Source organism: Dysidea avara, chromosome 2 (genome assembly GCF_963678975.1).
Source record: "Dysidea avara chromosome 2, odDysAvar1.4, whole genome shotgun sequence".
Taxonomy (NCBI): Eukaryota; Metazoa; Porifera; class Demospongiae; order Dictyoceratida; family Dysideidae; genus Dysidea; species Dysidea avara.
The window spans coordinates 19,293,302-19,312,035 of NC_089273.1; the positions used below are offsets into that span (position 1 = coordinate 19,293,302).

Below are 18,734 nucleotides of genomic sequence, written 5' to 3' on the forward strand. Positions count from 1 at the left end.
ACTCTTAATGATAAACTCCCCAGCAATGTTTTACTGTTAAATCTTGCCATTTAGGCCTTAGCTGAAGCCTGTACCAGTTGCTGTAATATCTTTAGAAAAAAAGACGATATTTATTTTTAGAGGCGCCTAAGCATTATTTACTGTATAATTATAGTGTTGTTGTTAACTATAACTGTGTGTAATAAATTATGACTGGTTATGTGAAAAGGGGTCTTCCCATGCACAGACATCCAATTTGCCAACTTTAGTAATTCATAGCTTCAGACGAATTGAAGGAAACCAATGACTTCAAATCTGGTCAATAGTTAGCCCCAAGGATGAAATATTTTAGTGCTCCTATATGAATGAGTGATAAAGACAAAAAATCCAATTTGCATTATTACACAGTGCGCTTAGTGGTCATGAACTTGCAGGAAAAGTTCACAAGCAAGTACCGTATGGTGGGATTTATCTGTGAGGTCCTAATTTGTGCAAATTATGTGAGAAGCTACAGGACTGCAGAATTTAATTCTACAGCCTCTTACACTTTCGTGTTTTATTAAGTCAGCGATTTAAATATCCACGCATTGCAGTGTGCACCTAAGTCTCTTTTCAAGTACTTCAAAAGGTGGACATTTCATCCTTGCAGCCTGATCTGAAAGGTCCTTTGTCAGATCGCTTACCTACATCATTGATTGCAGAAGCAAACAAAGAGGTTTAGAAAGCAGTAGCTGAAGCTAAGGAACCACAAAAGAAGGCCCCATATGTAAAAGTCACTCCAGAATGCAAGACACAAGTTGCTAAGTTTGCTTCTATTAATGGAAACAGCGTCACTGCCAGGAAATACACTAAACGTTTAGGCAAGAAGTTGAACAAGAGCACTGTTCATTTATCCCAGATGATTTGATACTAAACTGGACCACTCAACTATAAACATCGTGTCTGTGTCTTCATAGACAATGAACCAGAAAGGAGAAAATGAGTTAAAATAGTTTGTTTGAATGATAAACGGCAGATCACTGCCATCCTTTGTGGAGCACTATAGTACGTTCGCGTTGAGCTGAATCCTGGGTTGTTGATTAAGAAGCCATACAAGATCAAAGGCTTTAAACATAATGTTTATGACGCATTTATTCGTAAGCCCATGTTACGGGCGCGCACTTAATTGTTGTGAATATGGCGTCCAGTGCACCGTCAGCGAGTGCGGAGCGAACCCCCCTTGGAAAGAAGTTAAACAGCCAAACGAAGTATCTACTTATGAAACTATGGGAGTACTTTAAGCAAGAAGCGAAGAAATGTAAAATTTCTATCAACATCACGGAGAGAATCTCGAAGGCCACCGGTATTGTATGTAATGCCTTCTTTGCTGGGTTTTGGCATACATTACGCCACGCAGAGATTTCAAGGACATCTATTAGAATGGAGCACCGCAAGAAAGGTGGTTTATTTACGCCAAGAAAAAGATACAAAATGCACTTTGCACAAGCCCGCTCAATTGTAATCGTCAGGTACAAATGTTCACGAGTCCATGTTGATGCAGACAGTTTTGACCCAGATACTGTCAGACAAGATCCATTCATTGTACGAAAGGAAGGAAATCTATCGCTCTCAAAGATTTTGGTAAGTTAAATTTTGAAACCTGGAACTTTGTCACGTACTCCGTCTTAGGCCAAACTTAAGAATGATGGTGTTTTCTCTGGGGGTAGAACATTGCTTTAAAGAGTGTTGAGTGATATGGGATTTAAGTACAAGACGATTAATGACAAGAGGTTAGAATTGAAACTGTTTGTGCTTTAATGTCACTACACGTATATGCAGGGTATGCTATGAGCAGCCCTGCACAGTCCATCAGCATCATAAATATTAAAGACGAACGAGGTGCAACAGAACTGAAGGAAGACCAGTTGTGTATTTGGATGAGACTTGGGTAATGAAGAACTTCTAGAGCAATTCCTCATCCAAATCAGCAGTGATAGTGAAGATGGTGATGGTGGTATTAATGAATCTTCCACTAGCAGCAACGGGTCCAAGTCTTCTTCTGGGCTTACTTCATCTGATGTAAGATTGTTTGATATTTGCAGCATTGGTGTTACAACTTGATTTTGTTCCCCAGGAGTCATCGGGTAGCTGGGATTAAACTCTGTGAAGTACATAAAAATACAGATGAAGTGTAAGTGTGTGCACTTTAATAAAAAATACCATTGCTTTATTGTGCTAGCAGAAGTTGAACATACCATCCCTTGTATATGAAATCAGTGCAGGAGTGTTTGGAAGTCACTACAGGTACTATCAGCCCAAATTCATACAAACAGTATTATTTCATTTGTTGAAAATTTTAGAGTTTTTTGGGAATGTAACTTCAAAAACAAAATGCTGGCTGTTAAAACTGTGTACATGTGTGGTGAAGTGATGAGAAAAGGATTAAAATGACAAATTGACTAAATGGGAACAGAAGACGATAGTCAGCTGTGGTGAATGTGAAATAAAATACATGTTGTTTGGCTCACTTGCAGGAACACCAATGCTGAATAACAGATTTTGAGCTGTTATAATTTGGTTTTTTTCTCTTTTGAGGCTGAAGAAGTTTTTTACCTAAATATAAGCAGGCCACTTATCTTCTAAATAGTGCAACAGTGGCCCCAGCTCTTCTACTTATGCAACTCTGTTTTACACACACAAAATCTGTTTTATTTTTCTTGTAAAAGTGTATTACAGCCTCTTACATAACGGATGGTGAAATCATGCGTGTTGAGGGCGGGTGTGTGACGTCTGGCTTGGCCACAAACATGTGTCAACATGACCATCAAAGGGCCGCGCTTTAGAGGCTTCCCCATTGAAAATGTATGGCGAAACTTTACAGTGTCATAACTGGAGTGTCTTACATTCGAATGAAGCGCTTTTAATATATTTTTAGCGGATCGAGAAGCGCTACATATCGAGCAATACAGGAGGCCCATGCGATGTAGCAATCGTAAGTTATTAATCGTTTTTGAGGGTTCAGCTCAACGCGAACGTACTATAAGTGGTGAGATTTTGCCATTTCAATAAATCTACCAAGGGAAAATGTCTAAAGTAAAGCTTCCTAAAGATTAGCTACTGAGCTTCACACCAAACCATTGGTCCAATGAAGACAAAACCAAGGAGTATATCAATCAGTACTCTTACCTTACTTGGAGAAGAAAAGAGCAGAATTAGGGCTTTCTAGCACTTTTCTGGCTGTTGTGTTGCTTGATGCATTTAAAGGTCAGACAACCGAGAGAATTTATCAATTGCTGGAAGCTAACAACATATACACTGATAAGCTTCAGCCAATGGACTTAAGCATCAACAAAACCCTGAAAGATTTTATGAAGGAGGAATTTAATGAATGGTATTCCTCAGTAGTGTATGAGACACTTGAAGCAGAAAATCCAACACCAGCTGATTTACGAATGGCAGTGATGAAACCTCTTGGTGCTCGATGGCTATTAAAGGCTTACAGACATTTAATGGTCAACAAAGAAATCATTCAGAATGGATTCAAGGCTGTAGGAATAGCAGATGTCCTGAAGGAACAGTGATCACTGTAGTAGCAACTGCCAGGAACTTGTGTAATAATTGTGTTAATTGCATTATAATAATTATTTGATGATTAGTGAAATTGTACAGCTAAATCACAATATTTTATGGTATGTACATGAAATCACATTTTAGTATCAGCTGTATGTGCAGTTCACTTCTGAGGCTTGACCCGGCGAGATGAGAAAGGTGACATTTTTCCTTGACTCAGGCAGTTGAATAAATGTGACCTTATCTGTGATTGGTGAAAGTAAGCCTTTTCTGGATTATGTTTTTTTGTTTTTTTTTGCCAAATATACTGCGTATGCAATTGCAAATAGTCCACAGTCATTGAAACCTTGTTGTTTCTGTACTGGTACCACACGAACCTCCTTAACACCAAAAAGCTGCTGTATGATCTTCAGGCTTTTTTCATCTACAGAATCATAGAGTGAATCATAAACGTTTACTGCATTAGTGACTGGGCTTGTGAAAATAGGGCATGTAGGAACATGAATTTTGTCTAGTTTTTCAAAATCTCATCACTTGTAACTTTTTGTTCCATAATGTTATGGCAATACAATTTTCAGCCCTTAGTAAGCATCTAATTGGCTTTATGATGCAAGTTACAGAATGCAAATATTCTGTTCCAGGACTGAGATATAATCCGTAGCATGACATGGTGCAGTTTGTGCCCACATGCCCTGTTTTCGTATGCCTGGTTAGGTTTTGACAATAATGTGCTGGCAGTTATCCAATGATTACCCCCTGACATAGACAATTTGCAGCTCATTGACTCGGGAGATAAAGTTGCCTGCAGTAGAGTGGATTGCAAACCTTTAATTGAAAACTTGCACTTTAGTATGGTTTGGTTGTAGTTATGGTGCTAGTCATTTAGTTGAAAACCACCAGCAATTTCATCTCTGTCTGGAAGAGTAAAATACATTCTTCCAAATTTCACCCATGTGGGACTGGAGACCAGTGCAGATGCACTGCTTTGATGCTTCATGGCATCTTTGCTACCACTAGTACTTTCAACTGGATGTAGTAAAACCACAGATACACAGGCCTCAGCATAATAATTATTTCTGACTTTGTTTTGTGGTAGAATTTCTCCTTGACATGTCGGTTCACATTCTAACACTCTCACGCTTGTCATTGGATCAATGATGGATTACTGCTAGAGCTACTGTTCACATCACTGCCACCAGTACCAGCACGACAGACTCTAACTGGTACAGACATAAAAAGTGGCACTGGCCTTTTCATTTCAAGTAGTACAGACTTCACTTTATTCACCATCACCTTACAACCAGCAAACTTCATTACCTCCATGCCACCTTGTGGCAAGTCATGAGAGTACTGCCTCGAACCTGTAACTGTGCCAGTTATCATTGCTCCTGTCTTCCCCAGAAAAACTGCAGATATTTTCCTAGGCACGTGTCCCACTACAGTGATCCCCTTACATACCACAACAGCAAATGGATTGTGGTGGTTTCACATATCACGGCAACAATACAGCATTTCTCCTATAAAACTGGACCAAATATCCTTGTAAACATGATATCAAGACTTCATAATATAAAAAGATATCCTCTAATCATAGAATCTATTGTAAAGGATTCTACTTAAGAGGCAAGCAACTATGTCCCATGGCTTCCGTGAATAAAATTATGTGTTTTATATGAAGCTGTAAAACCAACATACACCACCTGTAGATACTGTTCTCCACCTGATGAATAAAACATGTTTTAGTTGAGACATTGAACTTATTATAGTGCAAATCTGAGTGAAATTCCCTGAACTATGTGCATATTATTTACGTGGTTACAAAACACTGTAATTTTAACACTAAAATTGATTCTCCTATTGTGAAACTCCCCAAAAATTCTTGTAGTGGCTTGTAATAGTATTATCTTAAAGAATATGGAAATAGATTATTAGGTATGACTAGTATGGCTTCAAAGGAGGAGAATACTCTTTTTCATTTTAGAGAGTTCAATGGCTCATTTGATCAAGTACTTCATACTTACATACTTTTGTTGCGAATATGCTTAGGTAGCAGATGGCAAAGTTTAAGAAGCGTAGAACCAAAACTGTGAGACTCGATCCAAAATTTGTAGAATTCCCATTCTTCAGGTTTAAAATACTAAACTGAGTCTTAAAGTCAGTACGTCTAATTGGAGATGGTGATTTTTAAGTACCACAAACACATATGATGCACAAAGGGAATGAAAAGCAAACACAGATCATGAAAACCAAGATTTTGCTTGTGAAGCCATAGGAATTAGTAGCATGCCCCTTAAGACACGAGCTCAGACGCCATTGCACATGTAGCATACCATGATTTTTATTGTGACCATGTGTTTTGATGATTGGAAGGGTTCGCAGATGTTATAATCACAGATAGTACTGCTGGAAGGAAAATTTGCTTCTTCACAGAAATTGCGCCTTCACACATTATACCCGCTATATGGTATAAGAAAAATTAGAAGATGAAATGCACAGTAGGGATATTCACTTCTTATTGTTTTATAGCAATTAGACATTACATAATACTCCAATCCAGCCTGTTTCAGTACTTTTAATTGTGGTACTAGCTCTACTCTAGTTTAAAATTCCTAATTTCTCTGTGTCCTTTTTGCAAATTATGCCAGCATAACCTAGTATGATCCAACATAATAATCAAGAATAACACTAAGGTAGTCATTAACCTCCTCACCACCAAATCCGTAGAGGCTCCAATCTACCACTTCTAAACTGCTGTAACTTACACACCATAACATATAATCCTATAAACTATATACGAACGAACTCGCTATAGAACAAGGAATTCAATTATCGAGTTGTTGTTTACACAAGAGCAACCACAAAACCTTTAAAGTGCAAAAATTGATCTAAGTTAAACCAAACGTAAAATTTCACAACTTTACAGGCTAGCACTGTTTATAATAGTACAAGAAACATCACTAGCCTGTTAACAGTTGAAGCAATTATCTCTAAGTTTACTGTTTCTCTTTACTAGTAGTGCCATTATCACTTCGAAGAATCATCTACAATGCTTGTTATCGACATTCTGAAAGTGCGCAATTGCATCATCTAACCACACAGTGGTGCACGAGAGACCGGTTATCCCTGTTCCCGTTTACTTAAGGGCATGCCTGTTACAGGATAAGCACAAGGACCACTAGAACACTTAACTGAAGTTACAGAGCATTTAGAATGTGATGGTATGGGCATTTATATATCGAAACCCGTTGAGTGGGTTAATAATAACCCAGTACTATTAGTGGCTCTTTATACTTCCTTATACAACAGAACAAGTTTAGTGACACTGTGATCTGATCCTATTTTAAGATCTGTGTTTGTTATCAACACAAGATTACATGTTTACTGTGAGGAGAAGAAAAGTGGTGTCCTAACCCACTATTAACTAAACACATATTACACTGTAATTGTGTGTGTTCACATAATGTGGTCATACAATATACCAATGAAGATGTGTGTAACATCATGTTGGTATTGTTGTTCTCGACTTTTTGTAGTTAATTATTCAACTTCCTTTATATCCACAAGTTTTATTAAAATTTTCTAATACATAGTTGTGTGTATGTACACTGGAAGTGTATGTATGTAGTAATTGAAATGTTGTACTATGACAAACACTTGACTGTATAATATGTTATTGTGTACACATGGGCTGTACATTATCAGCTTTATCACTTTATTGTCTTGTAGACAAGTGTACATGCGTATGATATGTGTGGTACAGGTATTAAATGTTGTTATCATTTGATGTGTTTCACTTTTCATGTACACTACCATCACATCTGATGGATACACAGCCAGTAAGTTACAGTGTATTATAATATTATATTATCACCCTTTATTGTATAATGACATGCATTATTAATCAAACATATTGTTTACATGCGCTACTTGAAGCAGCATTGAAACCAGGTCAGTACTGCTGACTCGGATGACCTTCTGACCTGTATGCAATCTGTGTCAGACCTAAAACTGAGGTGTAAGCCAATAGCTATGTACATTTTGTACACTTGACTAGCGTATAGGTCGAGCACAAGGGTAGGTGTCTAAAGCTAAGGTTTATATTATAATTAACCATCATTTGGTGTGGTTGTACGTTAGTGTGCAGACAGGAAGATATATTTCCTGTAAGTGGGTGTGGCTTTGTGCAACCTACAAATTTCACACACTGTACTAATAACTTAGGGTGGGTCCACGTATGGTAATATAAAGTATCACAGATTCTTGATGCTAAAGTGGGTGTGACATCCTATAGAAACTGGTGTATTACCAGACAACTGTGTTGTGTCTTGTATAATTACAATGGATTAGTGGGCGTGGCTCTAATTTGTAGACAGGATTTTGTGTATATCTACAGACTTCCATACTGATAAATGGATGTGGCTACATGTATGGTTACATACAGTAGCCATGTGATCAGATCCAGGTCAGACCAGATAATCTGTAAAAGTGGGTCAGACCCAGATGATCAGGACAAAATGTCATCCAGATGAACAGGTTGACCCAACCTGGTTTCAGTGCTGACATGTAGTATAGTCATTAGTAGTTTGTGCTACACAACATAATGGGTAACCCAGTGAGTAATTACAAAGTGTTTAATAAACAGTGTTATGATAGCCTAGATAAGTTTCATAAATTTGGTTATTTCATGAATTAGTTCACTGGATATGTGAAAAAGTGGTCTTGTAATGTATCTGATCTACGTAATTTCATGTTTCTTAACTTCATAATAATTATTATGGTTAACCTAATACAGTGTTGACTCACCTACTGACTATCCAGTTTACAAAAGGTAGCTATTATACCGGTAATAGTTGTATCATGTACCCGAGTGATTTGCCTGATATGTATACCCAAGCTCGAGGGCTGTTAGGCCCGATTGCGGGGGTGTACATATCAGGCAAATCACGAGGGCACGTGATACAACTGATATGTACCATGCCAGTGCAGGCTAAGAGGCTGCGGGCGACTAATCACCCAAGCCAATACGAGACCAACCACCGAATTCATTATAATAGACCAACTTGTGAAATTCGAGTATGGGACAGCAACAACTAACGTTGTGACTACGTTTGTTAACATAAACGAGCAAATCCTACGGATATCACAGAAACACTCAATTTAGCGATTTTACAAGTGTTTCAAAGTTGCTACATCACTTAAACACTATTTACACAGTTTTCTAAACATCCAGAGGGGTAAGCTTCGCTGTAGAGTGGTTACCTCGTGATATATGAAAAGTGGGCATGGTACATAATCAAACACGCGGACAAGCGCTTGTAAATTACCCATGACACTAGTTCTCACCTTGAACTTTCGTTTGTCAACTCATAGGATGGTGAGGTAGTCGAATCGCCTCCGTCTGAGTGCTGTAGGATGGAAAATTGGCCTCATGGTTTTCATCATGTGAGCAATAATAAACTCCCACAATCGAATGCTACCAGGATTCTTATAAAAACAAACTAACATTACCTCACCAGATATCAAGGCCATGGTTGGTTTAATTAAAATAAACCATCGCCAGCCATGGTTTAACTTAAATGTACCATGACAAGCCAGGGTTTATGAGATATGTACCCTGAAATTTTCCTTTGAAGTTAGGTGGTTTCATGGTACATGTGTTTTTAACTGTCCCTTGTCTGCATTATGAGAATCTATGCAACAGTTAATTTTCATACCTAACATTGTTCTGTACAGTAGTGCTCAGCGGTATTGAAATTGAATACACTGTATTAGTAAAAGGAAAATATTGCAGTATATCGATATATAGTTAACTTGTTATTGTAATTATTGCATCATTTCTTGGGTGTAGTATGAAGTGGTATGCATCCCAAAAACCAAAATATATAGTTCAGTACAAGTAGGCATGTGTTGTAATGTGACAACCTCAAGAGTTTGTTTAGGGCGTGTCTGCCAAACCACCAGCAAATTGGGTGATTAAACACCAAAGGTTGAGTTAAAAGCAGTCCTATACTGGAATTTGTTGATGCACCAGTACTGTATTTCGATATATCGGCTATCAAAGGTTGTCACGGTATGATAATCGGTTATGATAATGTATTACGATAATCAGTATTATCGGTATATCGCAGAGCACTACTGTACAGTAGTCTTTGCTTCTAGACCCAGACATGATCTTTGCATAGTACAAGTGCTCTAGAAATCTAATGCAGTTATAATTGTAGTGATCTACTCTAGTTTACTGTCATAGGCCACATCCAGGAGCTCTCAGATTTCAGTATAAGGCAAATGGCACTCATGCCTACTAAGGTCCTGGCTTTGTGAGGCTATGTTGGGGTATGCCAGCTGAATCTCTGTGAGTATACATTAGATTTCTATACCATGTGTACACCAGTATATGGTGTATGGTGCTCTGTAGCATGCTAGCCTATCCTTTGGACATGCGCTTAACCCTTAATCCTGCACGTAATTTTTGTAGCAATGTACACCCTGGCCTCAAACAAAATGCTGTAGTTGTTGAACTAATAGTTTTACGGCTACGCAATTTGTGCCACTATATTTGTGATGTAATAAGGAATAATATGATACCTAAGGATTTACCCTTCAGCAAATATACGGGGCCAAAACTCGCCAAGAAACAACATGTATGCAATTAAAACATGCAAGCCAATACATACCTCCAGAAAATGGATCATACACTGTAAGTCTGTCCCAGTTCACTGTATTATGCTGAAATGAACGCTAGTAGTTTTGCCATTTATTGTAGAATCATGACATATAAAGCTCACGTGAGTCAGGTATTCATAAAATAGTTACCAGACCATGGATTCATGAGGTAGGGAAAACCAAACATCGATCTTCAGCTCATCATAGCAAGTAAGTGAATGTTGTTACAATGGTTATTCATCGCTGTCTAAGTATCCCAGTGAATGTACTTTCCAGTGCTAGGTGGTTTTTGGAATAATGTAGTTAGACAAGCTTCATACACTGCTGGTTTAGAAGCCATCATGCATTCATCCATTATATAGTAATAATAATTGTGCATATTTCGAAAAAACTTCGACATATGTGGGTTTAAGGGTTAATAGATAAGCACTACCCTAAGTTGATCTTGGTGTCTGGAAGCAAAGACTACCGTATGTAGAACAGTGTTAGGTATGAAAAAATAACTGTTGTTTAATTGTAAAAGTGTATTATGAAAATGTCCGTGTCCACCTTATCCAACTACATACATACCTTGTAAAAGGAATAACAAACAGCTGGGGAGTAACAGATACTACACAACAACTTGTGTTCAGGTATCAGAACCAGGTGGGCTGTAACAGTGATGTTGTATAAAACAAAGCACTTCAGGAGGAGAGTGGGGGATAACCACATCTCTTACTATAATGTATCACCTTTGTTACAATGTTAGACAGCACTGGAGTCATTCTAAGTTAGCTCACCTGGCTTACAATGGTTGTACATACATGTACATGCACATCAGATGTACAAAAACCTTCACTACATGTGCTCCTTAAAGTGATGTGATTTGTTTATGATTACATTTGAATGGCTTTCATTTCTCCTAGAATGTCAATGACACATTTTGCCTGTTTGTTTAATACCACCATACCATCTGAGTTTCCTGTGCATCCCATATTTAGAGGGTAAATAGACATGTGACAATGTTTGTATGCAGGAACAGGTAATTAAACTATATGAACAAGTTAGCTTGTACCTGAGGTTTGCTGACCTACCATGAAGTATTTAGTCCTTTTAATGTGGTAATAACTATTACTAATGACTTCATTGACTAACTGACTGTTTGACTTCAGTCAAGCACAGCTTGATAATGGCTAACGTTATGGGCTTGATGTTGTACTGTTCAACATCACTTTAGTGCGACATGTGCCTTTTTGGCATACCGCAGTACATACAATGTGTGGTTCACATGTGGACTTGGTGTGTCCTCCTTTGTGTACCATTTATCTTTGCTGACAGTGAAAGGTGTTGATCCACAGTAGTGTTGCATGATGACTTTCCTATGTTTGTAATGGGAATCATCTGAGTTTTCCATTGTGACTGAATTGAGATCTTTCTCATAGTATTCTTCATTTGTAATGTTGTGTAATGGGCTGAACATACTGTAGCTGAAAATGAAGCATAATGATCACTTCAGATAGTTGGGATACGTGTTCAGATAAAAACAATTAGCCTTGTCCCATTCTTCTTTCTACTGCAGTATTTGTATATGTAATAATGTTGTAAAAATGTAAAGGAACAAATATGTATAAGGAAAAATTAGGAATTAAGTTTGATTAGGGATCATAGAAATAAAAAGGTAGTGAAACATGAGAGGTCACCTTAACACCTGAAGATATTTTTATGGATATGCAATAATTGATGTTCACTTAGGTGATTTCCTTTATTTCACCACTTTTTATTCCTATGATCCTTAAATTTATATTCATTTTTATTTATTTGTACATAATTGTGTTTGTTTGCAACAGAATTACATGATGTATGTAACGTACTGTATTGTGAAATGGAGTACCGTATAGCGGGTTATTTTCAAAGCAGAAAATTTTGCAGTAAAAGCAAATTCTGACATTTGAAGGTTTTTAATTTCAAAGAGCGCATATTTCGAAGTCTAGGTGAATTTCAAAATTTGTGGCACAAATTATGAAGATGCATGAATGTTTACCAAAAATTGATTTACTAATGGAATAATCCCCATCTCTGTGTACTGGAGAGAAGCCTGGGTTAGTCTCAAGTGGATTAATTCACTCGCTTGAAATATAGCAGCTATCTACGATAGATTCTAGAGCAGAGGGCATCAATTCCCATTCTGGATCACCTGTATTCTGGTTATTGGCACAGTAATGATGCTGTTTACCCATTATCATCAGTAATACTGAGCTAAAACTTGAGGAATACACAAGTGAATTGCTAAAAGTTGGATCATGTGAAGCTAGTTGCTCTCGCTTGTAGAAATTTATTTTTGAAGAACAACCGGACGTGGGAATTTATTTTCGAAGACAAGGGCATCTTTGCAACATGTAAAAATATAAGCCCTTTGAAAATTACTAGTGCTGGGAAAACAGCAAATGGTATACCTTCCATAAAAAGTATCACGGTGTTACTAAATATCACGGTATTACTAAATATCACCGTATAAGCCATTGGTATTTAAGTAACTGCATTTACCTCAACAAAAGCACCAAATACCCATGGTACAGGTGTAGCTCAGCAAACCTCAGGTGCAAATTACCACAAACAAATTTGTTTACATAGTTTAGTTAGCTGACTACATCAGCACTTGCCTACAAACATTGTCACATGTCTGGTTAACTTCTAAATATGGGGTGAAACAAGCCCACAGGGAGGCCATAGTGCCCAGACGGTATGGCGGTATTAAAAAAAAACAGGCGTATCAAAACCTGTATGACTTAAATATCACAGATTACTAACAATATCAGTATATCGCCCAGCTCTAAAAATTACCAGCTATATGGTAATGATATAATGGTTGTTATACAATGATGTTTTGTAATGAATGAATACTGAGTGTGATGAATATGAATACTGAAGTATCCAATACTGAGCCATGAGTACTGAGTATGAATAACTCAGAACACCACACCACTGCTGGAGAGCAGCCTTATGAAAAACAGTGGTATTTGTTGACGTTTGTGTACAATAGGACTAAACGCTACCTCAAACAAACTTTTAGGTTTGGATGCCACTCTACTTGTGCTTGTCAGCTATGAATATGCAAAATGCATTTAAATCCTGTTACTCTTGACTTGTGAGATTGATTAAACTTCATTTTAATTCCTTGTTTGTAGTACTGTATAACAGGTGGAAAATTGCTGAAACTGAGAGCAATTGCCACTTCATGTTACTGTAATTGATAGTCAGGGTGTGTGTTCAGTCATAATTTCTGTAGTGGTGACTGGATTGATTACAGAGGTGCTTCTCATAATATTCTTACACTGTATAACAGCTGGAACATACATAGCTAAAAATGAAATGGAATGGCCATGTTGTGTTTCAATAATATTGATAGTCAGGGCATGTGTTCAGTCACACAATTAACTTTTATGATGGGCTGGTACCATGTATTCCTTCCTTTGTAATGGTTCACCAGTAATGACTTAACTATGCATGTATGTTATTACAAAATAGTAAGCATGCAAGTGTTAGGAAAATTAATAGAAAATTTTCATTTGTGTACATAGGGATCATAGAAATAGAAAACAATGACACAGTGGAAAGCATCTACATCTACAGCTATGCTAGTGGACCTTTAATCTCTACTTCAGTTGTGACTATACTATTGCCAGGCTATCGTGAACCACGATAGTGGGTTCATAATAGGGATCGCCAATGTTTTTTGCAAAACTCTAATAGGACGCACGCCTAAAAACCACTTTGGAAAGCATCCTCCAACTCAAAACCACCCTCTGGTGGTTATTTGCAATTAGTATTGGTCCACTAGTAAGTATCACGTAAAAAGGAAACAGTATGTGTATTTGGGACACAATTAAAATTTGCCGTTTTGTTCATCTTCATAAATTATTATTCTTATTTTGTTTCACTCATGTACAGCAAAAGTTATCCACTTTTTCAAGCTAAAAACTATATAGCCATGCTTACTGAGTCCTTCCGCGTGTCCATGACCTATTAATAAGCTCGTATTCCAAGGATCGCGAGCCACCCTAGACCTTGAAAATTTTCCAAGTTCCCTTCACCATTACACTATTGGCAGCAGTTCCATATACTAAAGAAGCCATATAACAATAAAGTTACAGGATGCCATTGTCAGTGTGAGCTTGTTTGGACTTTGTTAGCATTAGTCAAGTACTCAAGGCTGTAGCAACACTTCTTGCAGATCGCCCATAGCATCTCTGCATGGTAAGTATACTACTTCCTGTAAGCGCATGATCACAATTTTTTATGAGCGACCACACAAGCACTCTCTCACGAAGATGTAACGAAGAGATAGTGCTGTTACCAGAGATTATTCATTGTTATGAATATGGTTTCTATAAACCATTTCCTTTCTGCGCAAAGCCTAAAGTTGGGTGGAGTCAGTTAGTTCTTGTTAATTAAAATTTGTGAGTGTCATAATTGTCTGACCACATTGCCAGTGTAAACAACATGGCTTCATGCTGTTGATAACCTGTGATTGACATTGTAGCTACACAGAAGTGACTTTGCTGTTGTGTGTATCCAAGATTAGCTACTCTGCAGTCTACAAACTAGCTGTATATGATGTGGTGTGTGTATTAATTTGTTTGTGGATGCCACATATTGTTTGTGGGAAGCCATAAGCATTCATACATGTCTACAGCATAGATTTCATCATGGTATATACACATGTGATGGATACAATACTAACATGAACAACAAACTCTACTTTTTTCTGACATATAATTTATAGTACTGTGCACCAGTGAGCCAATCATAATATGCTCAATACAATATTGTGGTCCACACCCCTGGAGGAACTGTATGTGATTCTTACTGTGTACGGTCTTGGCTAGACAATAAATGTACAACCACTGATCATGACTATTTTTAACTTATAATTATATGTTTGTCAAAGTCCATGCATGTCTTGTGACAGGTAGCTAGCTCAGTATCATACCATCTGGTGTGCATTCATGAGCTCAGCTGCACTGAATGGTGACTATGAGTCTATATGCTTGTCAGAGTTCCATGTCTTGTGACAGGTAGCTAGCTCATTATCATAACATCTGGTGTGTATTCATGAACACTTCATGAAGATGCTAATGTGACGACTAGAGTCCTGACACATGTAATAAGACAATTTAGACAACAACTGCTCAATATTAGGAATGTGTGTAATGTTCACAGCCAAGAGCAGTCAGGTAAATACTATAATAATGCAGTCAAGTGTGTTTGGTAACAACAAAGCTTACACTGAACTTGACAGTCACTACTGTAAATTGCTATGCGTATCTATAACAATTATCATTATCAATAAACAATCCATTACTGGATTAATAAAAACTACAAAAAACTAGATGAATATAAAATTGAAAATTTTTAAAGGGGAATAAGGGTCGCTGAAAAAATCCATGAAACAAGAAGGGATCACTGGGGTGGTAATGTAAACCACAAATCCCTATTTTGACTCTGTCTCATAAATTTTAGTTACATGCTCTGTCATTCTGAGATGAGTCAAAATAGGGATTTGTGGTTTACATTACCATCCCAGCAATCCCTTCTTGTTTCATGGCTTTTTTCAACGATCCTTATTCCTTTAAAAAAATTATTCATCTAGTATGATACAGAAGAGGAATTAAATGTCCACTGCAGGTGTAGACTTCCCTTGTTTATTTCTATGATCCTTACTTAAACGTTTTGTATAATCTGAAGTACATTTCTCCCTTTGACCCCCTTTGTACCAATTTGTGTTTAGATAATCATAAAGTTCAGATAATGGAAATCCAATCCTTTATATACCGAGTCCTGTTCAATTATTCTAATAGAATGCACACCTTAGACAAGATACTTTAATAAAACAATTTCTACTGTTCAGATAACCAAGTGTTAGGATGATTGAAGGTCAGATAATGAAAAGTACTGTAGGATAATTGAGGGAGTACTGTGCAAGAGTAATACCACAAATTATAATCAGGGAGTAGGAATAGTCCACATATATGATACAGTGCAATAGTATAGGGATGCAATGGTTTGGGTGTGGTTCAAGAAAAAAACATCACCCACAAACCAGCCTCACTATTCCTTGATGATGATGAGGCAGTATTGGTCAGGTAAAACTAAACCCATACAAGCCTTCAGATGACCAGAAATGCTTTTCAACAAGTTGATACAGAATTTTTTTTTAAAATCTATTAAATGGAATTTTCTGCTGATGACTGACTGACTAATTCCTTCAGACAAGTGTAACTCAATAACAGCTAAGACTACTGGCTTGATTTTTTACTGTTTGACATTGCTTCAGCCGGACACGTGTCTTTTGGCATACCGCAGCTTAGGTGCGTGGCGCCATTTCAGATGTAGTATGCGTGGGTGTTCACCAGTCATAATAATTGTTTCCCAAAAGAATTCAACAAACAAGTACACCAAAACAATTTGGAATTTTCAGCTAGAGCACATTGATAAAAGTACTGAAACAAGCTGGTGTAGTGCACAATATTAAATCACAATAAAACGATAAGTGTACTGGAGATTCAGTACTAGTTGAACCCCTGGCTATACTACCAAACAACTATGATTTAATCAAATTTATTTTGCAAAAAAGGCAGCAACAACAACAATACCACCACTACAGCACTAAAATGTACACCAGCAAACTGATACAATAATTCAGTCCTTTTATAGCCAATCTTAAGGACAGTTCTAGAAGTTTCCAGATTCAGCCTTCTGAATTAAAGGTTACTGTTTATTATTTGTTACTTAAAGTGTTAGTTGAAGTTTATTATTCTTCACTCCACATCCCCCTCCTTATCATGTTCTACATGATAAATTAATAAAATAATTCTTTGTTATAGGATACATATCTTCTCGGTCAAGATGAAATCGCATGTCTTCTACATATAGTAAATACTGATAATCTGATTCTATAGTTCCAAAGGACATAGTTAGACTAGTGGTCTAACATAACTCTTTTATCAGAAACTTGAATTCTACCTGAGCAAACATTCCCATCTTTTCCTTTACATACTTCAAGAATTCTTGCCAAAGGCCAATGAGCTCGTGGACTGTCAGGCATCAACACTAAAACCACATCACCAACCTTTAAATTATTTCTTACTTCACTCCATTTCTGTCTTAGACTCAGACTTGGAATCCATTCTCATAGCCAGCAATTCCAAAAATTCCTGGTAAATTCTTGGACTCTACACCATCATTTTAATGGATGACAAGCCTCTTCCTTTGTTGTTTCTGGGGAAAACATCCCTCCTATTTGTCCATGAAGTAGATGGTTAGGTGTGAGGGTAATTTTATCTTGTGGTTTAGCGGACTGGTAGGTTAAAGGCCATGAATTGACTAAAGCTTCTGCCCCAGTAAAGGCAGTCATCAACTCTTCATCGATAACATCAGAATTTCCCAGTATGGCCACTATGGCTTTCTTCGCTGCTTTAATCATTGTTTTAAAAACACCACCATAGTGTGGGGCATAAGGTGGATTAAAAGTCCTTTTATCTTTTTGCTGGTCATTGTTAAAACAAAGTTAGGATCTTCAACTATCTGATTGGTTAGTTTCCTCAGCTCCTTTTCTGTGGCCGCAAAATTAATCCCATTGTCTGAGATGATTTCCTCAGGTAAACGTCGCCTGTTGATCATTCAGTAGAAGGCACTTAAAAACAGGTCAAGATCCAACCCAAAGGCAATCTCCAAATGGACCGCTCGTGATTCCAAACATGTGAAAAGACATAAATATTGTTTCTCTCTTCGTTTGCCTCTTCCTTGAACTGTAACAAACGGCCCAGCGAAATCTACAGCAGATCTTGTAAAGGCTCACAATGAAGTTTTCAATCTATTCAGTTGTAAGGGAGCCATTATTTGTAAAGCATTCTTGGCTGTCCTTCTTTTACACATTCTACACTCTAGCTGCCATTCAATAATTGCTTCTCTAGCAGCCAGTATCAAGTACTTTGATGACAAAGATGATAATGTTTAATCGGCTCCTGTACTGTGGTTTCCTAATTCATGATGGTATTTTATGATAAGTTTCGTAACCCAACTCTTCCTTGGTAATATGATAGGGTATCTTGTATTGTACGGAAGAAATTTGGCATACTTTAATCGCCCATCTGACCTCATTATTCCATCATCATCTAATTGGGAGCATCACTTGAGTAACTTGCTATGCTTTGGTAACTTGTCTTTTCTAATAAGAGCACTATATTCTTCATGAAATATTTCTCTCTGCATTGTTCTCACAACATGACCTTCAACATCAATTATTTCTTCTGAATGTAATTCTTGATCCAACAACCTTTCATTCTCACTAACGTGACAATTAGATATAAATCTCATAACCCAGGCTTGTGTTCTGGTTAAGCTTTACCAGTTACAAAAACCTCTCAGGTTGTAATCGCCAAACTGATGTATCTTTATCTACTTTTGAATTCACTGGTATGTCTACACACCTGGATAACTTCTTGAGATATTTTTCACCTTTGCTTCTTTCAATGCATTAGAAGGCTCTTTCTCTACAATATTTT

General features: G+C 37.3%; 1 long non-coding RNA gene across 2 annotated transcripts; it reads left to right on the top strand.

Moving 5' to 3' along the window:
• The first annotated feature begins 1,037 nt into the window (after positions 1-1,037).
• Positions 1,038-2,721, top strand: LOC136246761 (uncharacterized). Of its 2 annotated transcripts, XR_010696815.1 has the most exons (7): positions 1,038-1,321; positions 1,376-1,599; positions 1,648-1,748; positions 1,798-2,037; positions 2,093-2,149; positions 2,201-2,262; positions 2,319-2,721. It is a non-coding gene; the product is annotated as an uncharacterized lncRNA (long non-coding RNA). The 2 variants fall into 2 exon arrangements; XR_010696814.1 differs by having other exon boundaries at positions 1,042-1,599.
• The last annotated feature ends 16,013 nt before the right edge of the window (positions 2,722-18,734 follow it).